The sequence below is a fragment of the Sus scrofa genome, chromosome 9, assembly GCF_000003025.6.
Source record: "Sus scrofa isolate TJ Tabasco breed Duroc chromosome 9, Sscrofa11.1, whole genome shotgun sequence".
Lineage (NCBI taxonomy): Eukaryota > Metazoa > Chordata > Mammalia > Artiodactyla > Suidae > Sus > Sus scrofa.
The window spans coordinates 20,378,159-20,394,838 of record NC_010451.4 but is presented as its reverse complement, the minus strand read 5'-3'; the positions used below and the strand labels follow the sequence as shown (position 1 = coordinate 20,394,838).

Here is a 16,680-nt window from a genome sequence, read left to right as displayed (position 1 = left end):
ACATACTGTGCACAGCTGTGTAAGTAATGACATTGAATTTGTAAATCTGTGTTTACACATCATCTGCTATGTGAGGAACATGGAAACATGGTTCTAGAACATCTTGTGTTAATTTGGAAAAAGAGTTTTCTGGTTCTGAAGCAGTAGCTGGGATGAGCATGGCAGGCCGAGCCCAGCGAGGCCCCAGTATTATCCTTGGTAGACGGCGGCGTATCCTGGTCTCGAAGGAGGTGTCTGGCAGCCATGCTTCTGCCATCCTGGCGGGTGGGCACTGCACCAAGGCCACGTAGCAGTTCTGACCTTCAGCCTGCCTCTTTCAGTGGGAAAGAGACTCCTGTTCTCTCATTCTTATCCCTGAAACCAGTACTGGCAGAGACCTTAGAGCTGGCGGTACATTTCTGAAGGATGCAGCATGCTACTCGCCTCCCAGTTCCCACTCAGAAAAGGGGCCTTGCTGGTCCTCCATCCTGCACAGAGAAGCTGTCATTTCCCTCCTTGGAGGCTGTCAGCAGCCGCCTCAGGCTTAATGAAACAGGTCCAACACTTTGACAGAACTAAACCTGGCACAGCCCCGCTCGTCCTGAGAAATCCCACATTCTTGGCAACACTAGTCTCCATGCCCAGGGTCGCCTGGCATTCTTTGCGGGCCTTGGCACGTGTGGTCCCCGCTGCCTCAGACTTCTGCATTCGAACCTTTCGTCCTTCTCCACCCATCAGAATTCAGCGTATCCTGCAGCCCCCCCCCCTGCTCACCCCGAGAGTCAGCTATCCCCTCCCTGATCCATCCCAAGCTGAACCCACTTCTTTCTCAGCCTCCCCCACAGTCCATTACACATATTTCTATTCCTAGTTTTCTTTTTGGCGCTTTCTGTTTCTAATTATTTGTGTATCAGCCTCCCCTAATTGAACCCAAATTTCTGGAGGGGGCAGGAAACACATGAGATCCATTTGTGTTTCTGGATCAGTGCTTGGTCTGTAACTGACCCTCAGATGGGAAGGTAGCGTTGTGTTCTGAGTGGGAAAAAAGAGCTAAGCCCCTGAAGTCAGCCCTGAGGTTTAGTTTCCTTGACCTTGGGTGAGTTTCTTAACCTCTCTCAGCCTTACTGCCCACATTTATGAAATGGAGGTAATAATACCACCCACCTCAGATAATCACAGTGGGGATAAAATGTGGTAGTGTGGACCAGGTACCTGGCATCAGTGTTAGAGTCTCTTTCCTTCGGTAACTATTACAGGAGGAAAGAAGGGCTGATAAATACAGGGTCATATTATACAGCTGCTTGTAAAATTTTTGCAAAGAAAATTGAGTCACCAACCATGGAATGAACTAACATGCATAGCCACAAATGCAATTTGGCTCCACCAGACCCAGTGTCTCCTACAGAGGTCCTTGGACCCTCAAGGCATGGCTCACGGCCGCCACTGGCTTGTGGCAGAGATGCTGTGGAAACATGAGGCCATCCCACGTCCACCTCCCACTCCCAGGAGCCCTTCACCATGGACTCTGTGGACAAGATTGTAAATTCAGTTGTTGGCTTCAGATAAACCAGTATCGGGCTGGTGAAGGTCGAATTTGCCTCCAGGGTCCACTCCAGAATCCAGGAAACATGCAAGACAGAAACTGAGCTCATGAACATTTATGGAGCCATTACTAGGTGCTGGGCATCATGTTACACACTAGGAAGTTATTACCCCCAAAGAATAAAATACGGTTCTTGACCTCAAGCAATAATAAGTTAAATATCATAAAAGTTAAAAGGAAACAAGAGATTTAATGGGAATGAAGAATTAGAGGAGCGCAAGGGAGAGGAAAATGTGCTTTCTCTGGGGACCGCAGGAAGGCTTCGAAGGAGAGATGACATTTGAGCTGGTCCTCGAAGGCTGAATAGGAATTCCATGGGTAGGGAGGAGGAAATGGCCATCCTGGAAAGAGCTTGGTTTTATCAGCTTTGTGGACAGATGGGCAGTCAGCTCACTCAGGGTGTCTCCCCATCTCCGCTGCATGGCAAGGGGGGGGGGCAAGGGCAGAGGAACTGGGCTCTTCCATCCATGGGCTTATCATGGATCTTCCCAATGTCCTGTGAGATGAGTTTGGTAACAGTATCTCCATTTCGCAGATGAAGAAACTGAGGTGGCCAGAGGAAAGGAACTTATCTGAGAGCTCAATTAGAGAGAAGTTGGTGCAGTGAGACTTCTGGCTGTGGGCCTAGGGGAAAGCCACACCACAGACATGACATGACATTGGAGCTGAGTCATGAAAGATGCGGCCAAAGAACTGAGGCAGAAAGTCTTAGTCTGCAGTGACCCAAGCACTCTCATGTCCCTCGTGCTAGACTGTAAGGCCTCTGGAACCTCACGATGGGTGACACAGGGGACCAGAGGGGCGGAGGAGGAGATGGCCAGTCCTTGGTCTCCATCGCACCAAGGGGATTTCTCCCTGGCACCAAGGGCCAGTTCTCCCTGATGGTTCTGCAGTAGGTCAGTGATGGAGAGGGCCGTAGCAGCGGGGGGTGGGAGGGTCCATGTGGGTGGAAACAGGGCCCTGCCCACCCCTTGAGCCCAGAGAAGCCGTCAGGCCTGAGTGAGTGTAGAGATGGTGCCACAGAAGCTGGACATGTAGCCTCGAAAACAGGTGTGCGATCATCCCAGCAGGAACCTTACAGTCCAACTAGAACCAGAAGAAAAGTATCATCGTAATCACTGCTTGCCAAAGGCCAGGTCCTATCCTAAAATTTTACATTGATTACCTTGTTTAATTATCACAGCCTTCCTAAGAGGTGGGCTCTACTATCGTCCTGTTTGTAGATGGGAAAACCGAGGCACAGAGGAAATTTGCCCCGAGCCACACAGCTCATAACCAGCAGAGCCAGGACTCCCACGTGGTCTGGGAGTCCCCTCATGGCTCAGCAGGTTAAGGATCCAGCGTTGTGCCACTGCTGTGGCTCCGGTTACAGCTGTGGCAAAGGTTCGATCCCTGGTCTGGGAACTTCCGCATGCTGTGGGTGTGGCTGATGAAAACAGAACAAAACAAAACCCCACACCTTCTGAACCAGAGAGTGGAAAGGAAACCGCCACACCCTGCTGCTGGCTGTAGTTTGGGTCTGTACACATTTGGTGGGTGATCAGGATGGGGCATCCTTGCAGCTCCTGGAGTTTGACTGCCCGGGGCTGTGAAGTGGGGATTCTCTATGCCCTTTCCAGAGCTTCTCCCTGGAGGCACTGAGCCGCACATCCTGGGCCACTGAGGGGGCTGCAGCAGGCAGGGCAGACTGAACTGACTCCTGGATTCATTCCTCTGCTCTTGGTACAGACTTCCCGCACCTGTTTTGCGCAAAGCCCTCTCTGGATGATTACCCAGTGAAGTTATCTGACACGTGGCATTCTGAGCTGCCGCACCGTGTTTCGGTTTGGCTGCTTTTCAGGTGTTGACTCCTTACCTGCCCTGCTCCTAAGGGGGAGGAAAGTCTGGGCTCCACTGCAGCCCTGAGCTTCCTCTGAGGCCTGGTTGGGAATGGTTTTATGGACGAGCAACTGAAGGGAGGACAGGGCCAAGGCCACCAGGGAGAGAGCCAGCTCCTTCTCAGTGTCCAAAATGATAAACCTTCCTGCCAGGTTTCTGGGAATAATGAAGCCCTCTGTCAAAGGGCCTGGCCTCCAACCAAAGCTAATTAGGTCCAGCCTGAGGCTAAAATGGAAGCCCCCACCCCTGGGGCCCTGTGTCGCCTCGACTCACAGCCCTGAGCCAGATGCCAGAGTTTCTCCGGGACCTCTGAGTACCCCTGGGCAGATGAGACACAGCAGAAGGTTCTGGGCTTTGCATGCACCTCCAGGGGCCATGGGTCCTGGCAAGCCTGGCTTGGAGGAAAGCCTCCCAAGGTCACTCGTGTGTGACAGGGAAGAGGTGAAAGCCAGAGGGGAGGCCAGGCTGAGGAATGCGGCTCAACCAGGACAGGTGCGGAGAAGCAGCCCGGAGGGTGTGGCTTGCTGTGCAGTGTGATTGAATATTCTCCCTTCCAGCTGCCTCCCTTGGACCAGCCCAGCTCAGCCCAGCCCTTACCCTTCTCGTCCTCTCGAGCTCCAGGCTCCAAGTGACGTGCACACACACCTGGAGACCTGACACTCCCTGGCCTCCGTGTGGGGTCCTACCTGTGTGGGTGATGAGGGCTGGCTTGCAGGGAGTGGGAGGAGCACCGCCTTTGAAGCCAGGCAGACTTGACCTTGAGTCCCCCCGTTCAAAAAGATGACTTTGGACAGTGAGGGCGCCCTCCGTCTCCTCATGCGTAAAATGAAAATAATGCCCATTCACGTGGCTGTTTGTGAGGACTGGGAGAGATTCAGCACGTAAGGAGGCCCTGAAGATGCTCAGCAGCTGTGATCCACCTGACGCACCTCCTCTAGGATCTGTCCTCTGACCAGTCTCCCTGCCCAGGAGCGTCAGGTGCAGGCGGCTCAGGGCATCGCAGTGCCGCCCACTCTGACCTGAATGATCTGTGCTTGTGCTTAACTGGCAGAGCCATCAGCAGGTTCCTGTGCAGCTTCGGGGGGCTGGGATGAGTTAGTTAGAAAGGTGAGGGCAGGAAGAGGGACTTGGTTTCCCCAGGGGAGGCTCTGTGGAAGATACCCGAGGAACAAACTTGGACTTGGTCAAAGCCAGCAGCCCTTGGCCCTGAGCTTATCTGCAGACACGTGGGTTTCTGCACACCGGCCGGTGACAGGTACACAGGATATTAACAGCTATTATTTGCCGAATGCTTACAAGGCTCCTGGTGAGCCCAGGTTAGGTACTTTGTGTCCTTGATCTCTGAAGCCTGCAACAGCCCACAGGGTGCTTGTTACTTTACCCAGATGAAAACTAAGACTAATTTGTCGAACACATCACAGCTGAGCCAATTCCCTGTGTTTCTCCTGTGTTCGCAGTCCAGCATCTGTGGCACTGGTAAACATGACACCCCACAAACACCTTCATCCTTGCCTTCACGGAAACTCCCTTGTGTAATCCACCTGCACACATGAGGGACACTCACGCACCGGGAGGGCCGTAGTAGTCAGAGCACCGGGGCTGGGGTCCCGAGGGAGTGGCTCAGCTCCCCCATAACAGCCGTGTGGCCTTGGAGCCCAGCTACTCCCCATCCCCAAGTCTGGATTGCAGGAACAGCCCATCTCATGAAGGTCAGACGGGCTACACATGTGTGAACGTGCTTTATCCATTGTAAAGCTCCTCGCAAGCTTGAAGGGGTGTTCCTTTTTCATCTCCTCTTCTCCTTTATCCCCCATAAAAGGATGCGATTAAAACACACCCTCACCCCCCTGGGGTTTCCTGCCTCCCATTCTCAATGAGTGGTGAGCCCTTGCCTCATTTTTTTTACACTGGAACCCTTTTATCTTCAGCCACCTCCACCACCTACACACATACAAACACACCTCTGCTCCCTAAATGCCTACTGAAGCCATTTCCTGGCTACACGCCAGACTGATGCTGCCAACACCTTGACCAAAGCCCCTCCAGAAAACAATCTTACCTCAACAAAAATCACAGTGCCGCAGATACCCAGGAGGCAGTCTTTGAGCACACTGCAATCCGGGCTCCAACCCAGCTGTCAGTTGATCAGGAGCACACACACACACACACGCACATACACACACTCACCCAGCATAATTGGGAGACAGGCAAAAAAACAAGGATTAGCCTCCTCCCCATCCTCAGGGCACCCAAGTGCTGATTTCTTTGCCAGAGCCAGCTCCACGTCTGTTTATGTCCAAGCTCCTCTGCCAAACTGTTCCAGCCGTACTGCTGGAGAGGCGCCCTGGTGCAGAGCAAGTGCAGGTCTGCAGCTGGGTCTGCTTCCCTCCCATCTGGTCCTTTTGGTCCTCTAGCCTCAGTGTTATAAGCAGAGGTTAAGAGTTCTAGCCCCCCTGTGTGGCCATGACTCCTTGGACAAGTCACATAGCTGCTGCTTAGGCTCAAGTGAGAGTGGGGTTGGATTGCATGGCTTCTGTGATCCCTGCCAGCCCTAACCTGGGATCTGTCTTGGAGTTAGAATTGGAATCTTCAAGTGAGTCATGGTCACATTATGCCGCCGAGCTGATGTTTCACCACCTGTAAAATGAAGAGGGTCAAGTGAGAGCAGTAGGTCTTGGGGGCACTAAAAGCATCTGAGGATATTTACATCAGTATCCCTGAGGTGGGGCCCCAGGGGCTTAAGTTTGCAAAAGCTCCCCAGGGATCCTCATGGGCAGTGGGGCTGAGAACCGATGGGTAGGGTGGTCCCTGAAGTCCCTTCCAGCCTGGATCTTCTGTGACCTCTCGGAAGTCAGTAACTGCAGCCCCATCTTCCAGGCCACCCCAGCCTGCATTGAAGTGCAGGGTGCATCGACGTGCATTGAAGATTAGGGTCATGATAATGTAACATAAACTTCGTCTCCATCTCAGCTCTCAGTGACCAAACTTTTGAACCCCACTGCCAAGGTCCTTCATGTCTCATTCACCTGGTTAGTGGGTGGGGTGGGGGGAGAAGTATCACATGTGCATTCCTTACCCTCCCCCCCAGTTTCCTCCTGAAGCCCCTGTCACTGCACAGAAGTCACCTGTCTCCCAAGTCACAATTCATCCCAGGACAATAGTTGATTAGACAGGAAAAAAGCATCAAACCAAAGGTCACTGGTCATGTGAGTGAGGATGTGACCAGCACAACCTGGCTCAAAAGATGAGCCGTGCCAGGTGGAGTCCTTTCCAGGAATTTGGACTGACAAATGGGAAAACTTATGTGAAGAGAATGTTCCATTAGGATGGAAACTTAAGGCCAAAAGGATGCTATGATTCAGACTTTAGAGTCAGGTCATGGTAGGCCAAAGGCAAATGCCAGCTATAAGGAGCAGGAAAAAAAAAAAAAAAAGAGTAGGAAATAAAGGACAGGATCCGTGAAGAGAGAATCAGGCCAATGAGAAAGACAGATGGGGAAACCGGTAGAGCGAGCAACGGTCCCCCAGAACTGCCTCAGCTCATGATAGCTTCCACTGCAGTTCCTGTTCACAAATTTACAATAAACCCTCTTTTTCCAGAGATAACCTAGGTACACCTCTGTTTTAGATCGCCGGAAGAGCCCAACTGAAAAGAGCATTGAAATTAGACGGATATGATGAGCCGCCTCATCACCTTGTTAATTGGGTGGATGAAGCTAACAGACTGAACAGTGATGCTCAAACCTGAGCATGCGCTTTAGCTGGAGGGCTTACTGAAACAGATTCAGAGAATTGACACAGCCAACCTGTTCCAGGATGCTGATGCTGCTAGCGCAGGGACCACACTTTGAAAATCACTAAATTAAAATTTAGTGAAAAGTCACTCACTAAGCACTGAATGGAGACCACCTGAAAGAAGCAGAAGGGACGGATACTTGCAGGCCCCTCTGTGCATTCCTAGAAAAATCTGGGAGTCCTGAGAGAGTGTTTCTGGTCCCGGTTTTAGCAGTGCTCCCTTTGGTCAATGCCTCCCCCTTTCTGGGCCTCAGTTTCCTCATCTATAAAGGAAGGCATTTTTTTTTTTGTCTTTTTAGGCCCGCTTCCATGGCATATGGAGGTTCCCAGGCTAGGGGTCCAATCAGAGCTGTAGCCACCAGCATACGCCAGAGCTGCAGTAACTTGGAATCCAAGCCATGTCTTCGACCTACACCACAGCTCACAGCAACGTCAGATCCTTAACCCACTGAGCAAGGCCAGGGGTTGAACCCGCATCCTCATGAATACTAGTCCGGTTCGTTAACCACTGAGCCAAGACGGGAACTCCTATAAAGGAGGGCATTTTATTAGGTGATCTCAGGGGCTCCTTTCAGCCCTTAGAGTCTGAAATTTTTGAGCAAATCAGAGCACTGTGGCTATAAATTTGCCTCTCGGGTTTGTTTTCTGGCATAGAAGGGAGAAAAATGCAAAAGTAGATGAAAACACATAGTATTCATTTTCTGACAAGCAACAGCTTGCAGACTTCTTTGCACAAGTGTCATTTTTGCTGAGAGCTCTGACTCACGTGTGGCATGTTCCCAGGCAGACGAGCTGGGCAGCCCGGGGTCAGTGGTGGATTGTTCCGTGCCAGGGTTTGGGAACTGACGCTGGCATAGATCTGAGGAAGGCGGCACAGGGAGTCCTTCCAGAGGGCGAGGTTGTTCAGCTGTTATTTAAGGCCCATGTCACGTGGAGTAAGTTAAATCATCTCTGGATCCCACATCACTGAAACATTTTGGGACAGAGAGGTGGATCTTTTTATTATTATTATTATTAAATAATTTTTTAGTGCAGAATTTATTTTTTAAGAGCAGTTTTATGTTGATAGCAAAATTGAAGGGAGGATGCAGAGACTTCGCCCACACCCCCTGCCCCCACACATGCATAGCCTCCCCATCACCAGTGCCCCCCACTGGAGCCATACATTGATCACAGTCGATGAACCTGCGTTGACACATCATAATCACCCAGGCCCCACACTTTACGGTAGGGATCACTTTCGGTGCTGGACATTCTGTGGCTTCAGGCATATGTATAATGGAGTATCACACAGAGTGTGTTCACTGCCCTAAACACCCTGAGCTCCGCCCATTCATCTTTCCCTCCTGACCCCACTCTTGAAAACCACTGAGAATCGTTATTTTAGTGTCTGAATTACATGGGTTTCAATTGCTGAGGGAAATGGCTTATTCTCTTTTGGAGAAAGTTTGAAGAGTTACATATAGAAAAGTGTGTTCTTCCTTGCACGTGACATGCCTTTAGCCTTCAGAAGGAGCAGCCTTGCTATGTAGGGCGGGCAGAGGACACCCATGTGCCAGCCATCTGTGAGTTTGGGGATGAGGGGGAAGGCAGGAAAGATTGAACGGCCCCACACAGATGCAAAGATGTTATTTTTCTGCTCAGGCTGGAAGCAGATGAGCTTTATTAACTAGAACAGGGTGTTCTGCGTTTGACTTCCTTTAGCCGAAGTCAGGTTTCCCTGGCAGTTTAAACAAACTGATTTTTGTTTCTTTTTTATCTGACTCTGTCCTTTTCCTCCTTTGTCCCTGGCAACCCCAACCGTGATGATCAAAAGAATAGGTGTGGGAGAATTTCCTTACTGAGAAGGAAATCCGTCCATACAGGCAGGAGTTGAGTAGACCTTTCCTCAAATAACCTTCATCTCTCATTAACCTGTAAAATGCATGAAAGCTTATGTTTGTTCACAGAAACAGACTCACAGACACAGAGAACAAACTAGTGGTTACCAGGGGGGAGAAGAAGGGTGAGGACTAAGAGAGGGGTATGAGATTAAGAGATGTGAACCACTGTGTATAAAACAGATAACTAGGAGGAGTTCCTACTGTGGCTCAGCAGAAATGAACCTGACTGGTATCCATGAGGATGCCGGTTGGATCCCTGGGCGCCGTTCAGTGAGTTAAGGATCCATTGTTGCTGCAAGCTGGGGTGTAGGTCGCAGATGCAGCTCAGATCTAGCATTGCTGTGGCTGTGGTGTAGCTGTAGCTCGGATTCGACCCCTAGCCTGGGAACTTCCATATGCTGCACCTGCAACCCTAAAAAAAGAAAAAAAAGACAAGCAACAAAGATATATTGTACACCATAGGGGAATATAACCATTATTTTGTATTAACTTTTAAATGGAATATAATCTATAAAAATATTGAATCAGGAGTTCCCATCATGGCTCAGCAGTTAATGAACCCAACTAGCAGCCATGAGGACACGGGCATGTTCAGTCCCTGGCCTCACTCTCAGTGGGTTAAGGATCCGGCATTGCCATGAGCTGTGGTGTAGGTCACAGACACAGCTCGGATCCTGTGTTGCTGCAGCTCTGACATAGGCCGGTGGCTACAGCTCCAGTTGGACTCCTAGCCTGGGAACCACCATATGCTGAGGGTGCGGCCCTAAAGAGACAAAAAGACAAAAAAAAAAAAATTGAATCACTATGTTGCACCCCTGAAACTAATGTAATAATTGAAATCAACTATACTTAATAAAAATAAAAGCTTGTGTTTGCTCAAGCTAAGCTTAGCCTTAAAAGTGTGGCTTCTTAAGAGTTGCTGCAAATAGTGCAAATGTTTTAAAAGCTTCTAGACTAGAGGAAGAGAGTTGTTATAGAATTTCTTAAAGTGGAGACAGCCTTGCCAGAAAAGAACCCCCCACCAGCTGGCAGATCCCTAAAATCCAGTATTATATTCATGTCCTGGCAGCTGTAGGAATCATTTTTTCATGTTCTCTGGATGTATAACATTGAAAACTTTATCTGTGAACTGGTTTCTTAGAGACCATCTTAAACCAGTATTCCTCTAGACCGTAAGGGTTGGAAGGAGAGGTTTGGTATGAATGAGAAGAAGGATTGGAAAGAATAGATCATGAAGATTGTGTCTGGGGTGCTGGAGATGGAAACAAGGCTCAGGCTGGGTGCCCATGTGGCATCAGCATTGTCCAGAAGGTCACTGGAGGTTAAAGGACTAAGTAAAGTTGGTGGTGGAAGATGGACTTCTCCAGCTTCACACAGTTTCTCACATGTGCTCATGTGCTGCACCACAAGCTTCAGAGTGGGAAATAATTGCATTTCGTTCTGTCCTTTGTCTCCCGTGGGTGTCAAGCATAGTACCTTCAGGCGCCTACCAGGGAGAACACTTAAAGACTGTCTTCTGGAGTTCCTGTCGTCGTGGCTCAGTGGTAACGAATCCACCTAGTATCCATGAGGATGTGGGTTCGATCCCTGGTCTTGCTCAGTGCGTTAAGGAGCCGATGTTACTGTGAGCTGTGGTATAGTTCACAGATCCGGCTCGGATCCCACATTGCTGTGGCTCTGATTCATTCGACCCCTAGTCCGGAACTTCCATATGCCTCGGGTGCAGCCCTAAACAAACAAACAAACAATAAGACTGTCTTCTGATTCAATTCCATTCACCAAGCATTGGTTAAGTGCCGTCTTGTTGGTTGGCCACCATAAATACATGGAAGATCCAAATGGAATAAGGTAATTTATTCATGGTCCTTGACCTTGAGGTTGTTTACAGCCCATCTGAGGAGAGGAGCAGTGCTAGGGTGAGATAAGCCAGTTAGTGGTGCAGATTGTCTGGTTTACTTTGGCGGTACGGTGGCCATTCATTACAGTAAGAAATCCCTCCACTGAATTGTTGGTTCTTGGCCTAAACCTGGCCAACAGGATTTTGATTTGTGGTGGGAAGGTGGCCCAGCACAGTCGCTGGCATTCAAAGATCTGTTGGATGAGTTCCAAGCAAGAGGAACTGCATAAGTAAGAGACATGGGTATAGAACAAGCAAGAATCCCAGACCCTCAGCACTGGGAAGGTAGGAGACACGTCTTCCTTCTTAACAAAACCCCCAGGTTTCTGTCACCTCTTTTCTCTCCCCCAGTGGCCATGTGCTTTGACGACACACCCTTCCCAGCACCAATCAGCGGGTCCTGATTGATCCCAGCCAGGCACAGAGAGGTTCCCTTGCCAGTGACAAATATGGTCAAAGAGCTGTGAGGGCCATCTGCCCAAGGACTTCTGGGCTCCTTCTTCCCTGGCTGTTGTGACTGCCTGGGAACTGTGACAACCCATCCTACAGTCATGAGGAAAATGGCGTGGGGATGGAGGAAGCCTCTGAGGCCAAGGATGGTCATGGAGGGAGCCTGCGTCCTTGGTGACATTTTGAGCCAGTAAATAAACAAATTCTGAGTCTCCTTCCTGAGTGGACTTCTTGTTACGTGAACTAAATTTCCTCTTTCCGGCCAAGTGAGTCAATGTTTTTTGCTACCTACAGCTGAAAGCAGTGCCCTTCCTGATGCGATGTTTGAATCACCTCTGTCATGCAACCGTGGCTCACACTTATTTATTCAAAGCTTCTACTGCACCAGGCCTTCTCCTAGATGCTTAACTCAGGCCCTGCAACATCTCTTTCAGTTTTGTGATGTTACACCCATTTTCATGACGAGGAAACTGAGACCCTGAGAAGTAAATAACGTGAAAGAGGTTGACACGGGCTAGGACACAGCTAAGCCAAGATTCGATCCCAGGCTCCAGAGCGCACAGCCTTGGCTGCTGCCCATCGTGTCTTCCTGAGCCTCTTCTTCCCAGAGATGGAGCCTCTCCTCCCTGGAGATGGAGCCTCTCCAGGACAGAGAATTCACCACTGCGGTATGGGCAGCATGTGCGAGGAGGTTGCTCTACCAAGGGGGTGGAGAAGGTAAAGGCCATGGGAGGCCCAGTGAGGACTTGGGGTCATGTTGGGTACACCTCCCAGAGGGTGCTCCACCAAAAGCCTTTTTCAAGGAGGATAATTCTGGGAGGGATCCAGAGGAGAGCCACCAGGCACCTCTGTGTTAACTCGAGGACGAGGAGATAAGAGCCTGATGGAGTCCGAGATGCAGAAATGAGGGTGGAAATGCAAGACACTGAGAAAGAGGAACCTGCAGCACGTGGAGCTCAGGGGGATGTGAAGTTGGAAGAGAGAGGAAGAATCATTGGATTTGAACCATGTCATGGTGCAGTGACAGTCGTGGAAGGTTGAGTTCCAGCTGCAGGAATGGGATAGTGAGTTGCATCCTAACAGCTGCCACTGGCTTCTGTTGAGGGGTCAGTGCACAAGTCATATTACCTTCATTCTTTGAGTCTCACATTAGCCCTAAGAAATCAGAATGTGTTACTGTCCCCAGGACACAGAGGAGAGGTTCAGAGGTGATGGGAAACTAGCCTAGAGCCGGAGGGCTAGTAAGTAGCCTGATCGAACCTGAGTCTGTCCTGTCCTGGGCCTCTCCTTCCGCATTGGAACACCCTCCAGTCCTGTATCGCTGACACTCAGTATTTCAGAGTCACATGTCCACACACAGTCCTCTCTCAAAAGGACAGCAAAGCAAACACATTCGTTCCCTAGGCTGAATGAAAGCAGCAAGTATCTGCAGGAGCCCGTGTGCATCACCTCGGCTGCAGTCTCTTCGGGGAGATGGGGTGAAGTGGGGCTGTGTCACAGTGCCTGGTTAGAGAGCCTCAGGAGGAGCCCAGGTTTGCACCTTGGCAGGATCTTCACACTCCACGGGTAGTCTTTTAGGCACGTAGCAAGGACATGCCAAGTGCTTCACGGATCCTGCTCCCACAATAGGTTCTTGAGTTGGTGTCGGGATATTTAATGGCCCCACATTTCCAGCCAGACCCCCTGCACAGCCAACACAGATGCTCCCTGCAGCCCACTCCCCAGACCCCCTGCTCCAGGTTCCAGCACAGGCTGAGACATTTGCTCCTAAGAGGACTTGGAAAAGAGTCACATCTTTCCAGGCAGTCTTATGTGAGGCCCCGTCTGTAAAGAGATGGATTTGATTCACTCTTAAGAGCCCCTTGAGCCTGGCATTTCCATAGGTTTGCCCTTTGCAGCATATGGTGGCAGAATCATGGAGCATAAACTGAGACAGGACAACCTCCCCATGGGAGACACAAGTCAGTAGAAACAGGACTACAACTCCGGTCATCTTCCCTTTTGCCTCGTTCCCCTGTGCAGAGAGAGGTGTTTCCCCACCACTTGAACCAAGCTTACTTCAGAATCATTACCTACATGTATATAGCACTTTGAAGTTTAAGGGTGAAAATACATACCATCCTGTGAGTGGCTTTGTGAAACAGACAGAGCATCCCTTTCACGTGACGAAATGGGGGATCCAGAAGTTGACTCCCCCGGGCCATACAAAGAGAAAGAGAACAGAACCTAGAGCTGGCAGCTTTCTCTTTTCCATCCAGGACTCTTTCCACTATTGGACTGACTGTAAGCTTCCGGGGGCAGAAGTCATACTGGTATAGCTCACCATTGGCTGTCCAGCTCCCAGCACAGAGCCTGCACGTGGGTCATGTTGGATGGATGGAAGGATGACTGGAAAGATGGATAGATGGAAGAATAGCATCCATGGATAGAAAAAACTTGGAGTCTCATGACTTCTAATAGATCTTGGAGAAGTGAGCTTCTATTATTAACGGCTTCTTACTTAAAGAGCTTTAACTCTGTGATTTTGTTTAAAATGCATTATGTCTTAATTTTTTTAACAATGTATATCACGTTTGATTCTTTAAGACTCTCCAGCAGGAAGACTTGCCCAGGACTTGAGACATAGTGGGCACTGGATAAGTGTTTTTAGAATGTACTTGAACTTAAAAAGCTGGGCTGGGGAGGTAGAAGGAATTGCAAGAAGTTTCTAGTTACTGGTACAATTAAAGAACAGGCTACTGATTATTTGCCGGTTAACCTTATCCCCAAATTCAGGCCTGTCAATTGGGAAGAAATCAATAGTGCGAGTGGAATGAGATCATGACCTGCATCTCCAGAATCTTAGGAGCCAAAGGATTAATAACGATGTCCAGGTCTCACCACGAATAGGTGCAGCAGGTTGCCTTTCCCTGCTGGTGCCCGTGTGCAGCCAAGTGGAAAGACATTGATGTGAGGTTGTCATGGTAACGTTTTCATTGACTGAAAGACTAGAAGAAGCCAGAGAGAACCTCTTTTGCTTGGATAGAGGAGGAAGGGGTAACCATTAATGAGACACAGAAACTTCTCTCTCTAGACAAAGATGGCGTAGGAACTTTGAATTCAAGTAATAGTAGAGCAAAATCAGATAAAGTGCTGGCTAGAATAATTAGGATAAATAGGTAATTAAATGATTTTGATTATCAAACCAGATAAGTGGTGGTTTTGAGAATAAATGTCTCCCTAGATCAGTGGTTTTAAACTTTCTTAAGAATGCATGTTAATTACAGACTTCAGGGAGTTCCCACTGTGGAGCAGCAGGTTAAGGATCTGTTGTCTCTACGGTTGTGAGGGTTGGATCCCTGGCCCATCACCATGGGTTAAGGGTCCTGTTATAGGTCATACTTGTGGCTTGGATTCGATCCCTGGCCCAGGAACTTTCATATGCCTTGGGTACAACTGAAAAAAGACAGGAAAAAATTAGACTTCACCTCCTTTTCCTAAGATTCTGATTTATTGTGTCAGGAATGGGACACAAGAATCTCCATTTTATTTGCATTTTATTTTTAGGGACAACCTGCGGCATATGGAAGTTCATGGACTAGGGGGCTAATCAGAGCCGCATCTTCGACCTACACGGAAGCTTGCGGCACCACTGGATCCTGAACCCGCTGAGCAAGGCCGGGGAGTGAAACTGTATCCTCAGGCACACTGTTGGGTTCTTTTTTTTTTTTAATTTATTTTTCTGCTGTGCAGCCTGGGGGCCAAGATACACTTACATGTATACATTTTTTTTCCCACCCTTCATTCTGTTACAATATAAGTATCTAGACATAGTTCTCAATGCTACTCAGCAGGATCTCATTGTAAATCCATTCCAGGTTGTATCCAATAACCCCAAGCTCCTGATCCCTCCCACTCCCTCTGAGCCACAGTGGGATCTCCAAGAATCTCCATTTTAAAACTACTCACAGCTTATTATCCTGCAGGAAACTTAGGGACTATATTGGTAGCACATGGACCGAAATTTTGTAACCTCTCCTCTGGGTAAGCAGAGCATCAGAAATCAGACACAAGCTGAAGCTGACTCTGCTGTTCTCATCAGAGGGGAAAACTTAGGGGAAAATAAAGGCTGTTTTCTACTTAGTTCTAGTTTAAAAACAAAACAAAAACCAGAGTTTAATTAGTCCATGATTGATAACAGTTGAGTTTCTGAAATAAGCTGCTTTAGTTTATGTGTTACACTTTCCTTTCATCTTACAATCTGCCGAATGCTTCCCCGATTGCAAAATTTAGCTTACACAGCAAATCCTCACTTTGTCTGAAACCGTTTCCCCATCTTACCTAATGACAAATTCCCACTTACCTGTTTAAATCATCCCAAAGGTCTTCATCTCTTGCCTCTTCCTTAGTCTCTGTCCCCACTCTCTTGCTTGCAGAACATTTTGCTCCTTCTTCTGTGTCTGTGCATAATGGCCTCAGCAGACACTCTGTTAATGAACTTGGTACATTGTTATCCAGTGATTATTTGCAGATCTGCTCCACTGCTCTCTGCTGTAATGGACAGAGTTTATCAGACAGTGTGTCTCATTCATCTTTGTATCTTGGTTCTTCCCCTTTCTTTAACTCCTTCTATGGCAGTTCCCACATACTGGAATGAAAAAATAAATGAGTGAATGAATGAACGAAAGAAAGTGGATGAATATATGTTCCATAAGGGCAGAGATTTTTGTCTGCTTTATCAACTGAAAGAAATATCCCAAGTTCACAGAACAGGTCTTGATACAAAGAGGGGTCTAATAAATAATTGCTGAAATAGTTTATGAATGAGCGCTTTAGCTTACACAGCTAATAGAAAAGAAAGACTGGACCTGCTGTGTTTTCAGCATAACAGTTAAAATTTTTCCTAGTGGCACCAATATTAGCACAGTTTCCTGAACAGGTCAAGACTGAGCTCCCCATTTGATATTTCTATCTTCTAATAGTTTGGGGTTTTGCTATGTAGACCCAAGGTATTCTTATAAAGAGACAACAGGAATATTGCCAAGTAAATAGCTCATATCTACACAGTCAGATCAAATCAACCTTTTTAGCCTCATTCGTTACATTCTCCTATTAATGGTAAGCCTGGGATACCACTGACTCTCTAGGAGAGTTTACATGGAATAAGAGTAAAAATTGCTTTGGTTTATTGAGCACTTACTAAATGCACCAGGCATC

At 48.6% G+C, this 16,680-nt stretch overlaps 1 protein-coding gene and 1 long non-coding RNA gene across 4 annotated transcripts in view; one reads left to right on the top strand and one right to left on the bottom strand.

Moving 5' to 3' along the window:
- The window catches only part of ME3 (malic enzyme 3), a 318,355-nt gene that overhangs the window by 218,387 nt on the left and 83,288 nt on the right, over positions 1-16,680 (top strand).
- On the bottom strand, positions 1,747-16,638 carry LOC102159627. 2 transcript variants are annotated; one of them, XR_305241.3, is made up of 4 exons: positions 15,827-16,638; positions 8,021-8,220; positions 6,017-6,097; positions 1,747-2,668 (listed from the first exon to the last, which is right to left on the bottom strand). It is a non-coding gene; the product is annotated as an uncharacterized LOC102159627 (long non-coding RNA). The 2 variants fall into 2 exon arrangements; XR_002335568.1 differs by lacking the exons at positions 8,021-8,220; positions 15,827-16,638 and having other exon boundaries at positions 5,520-6,868.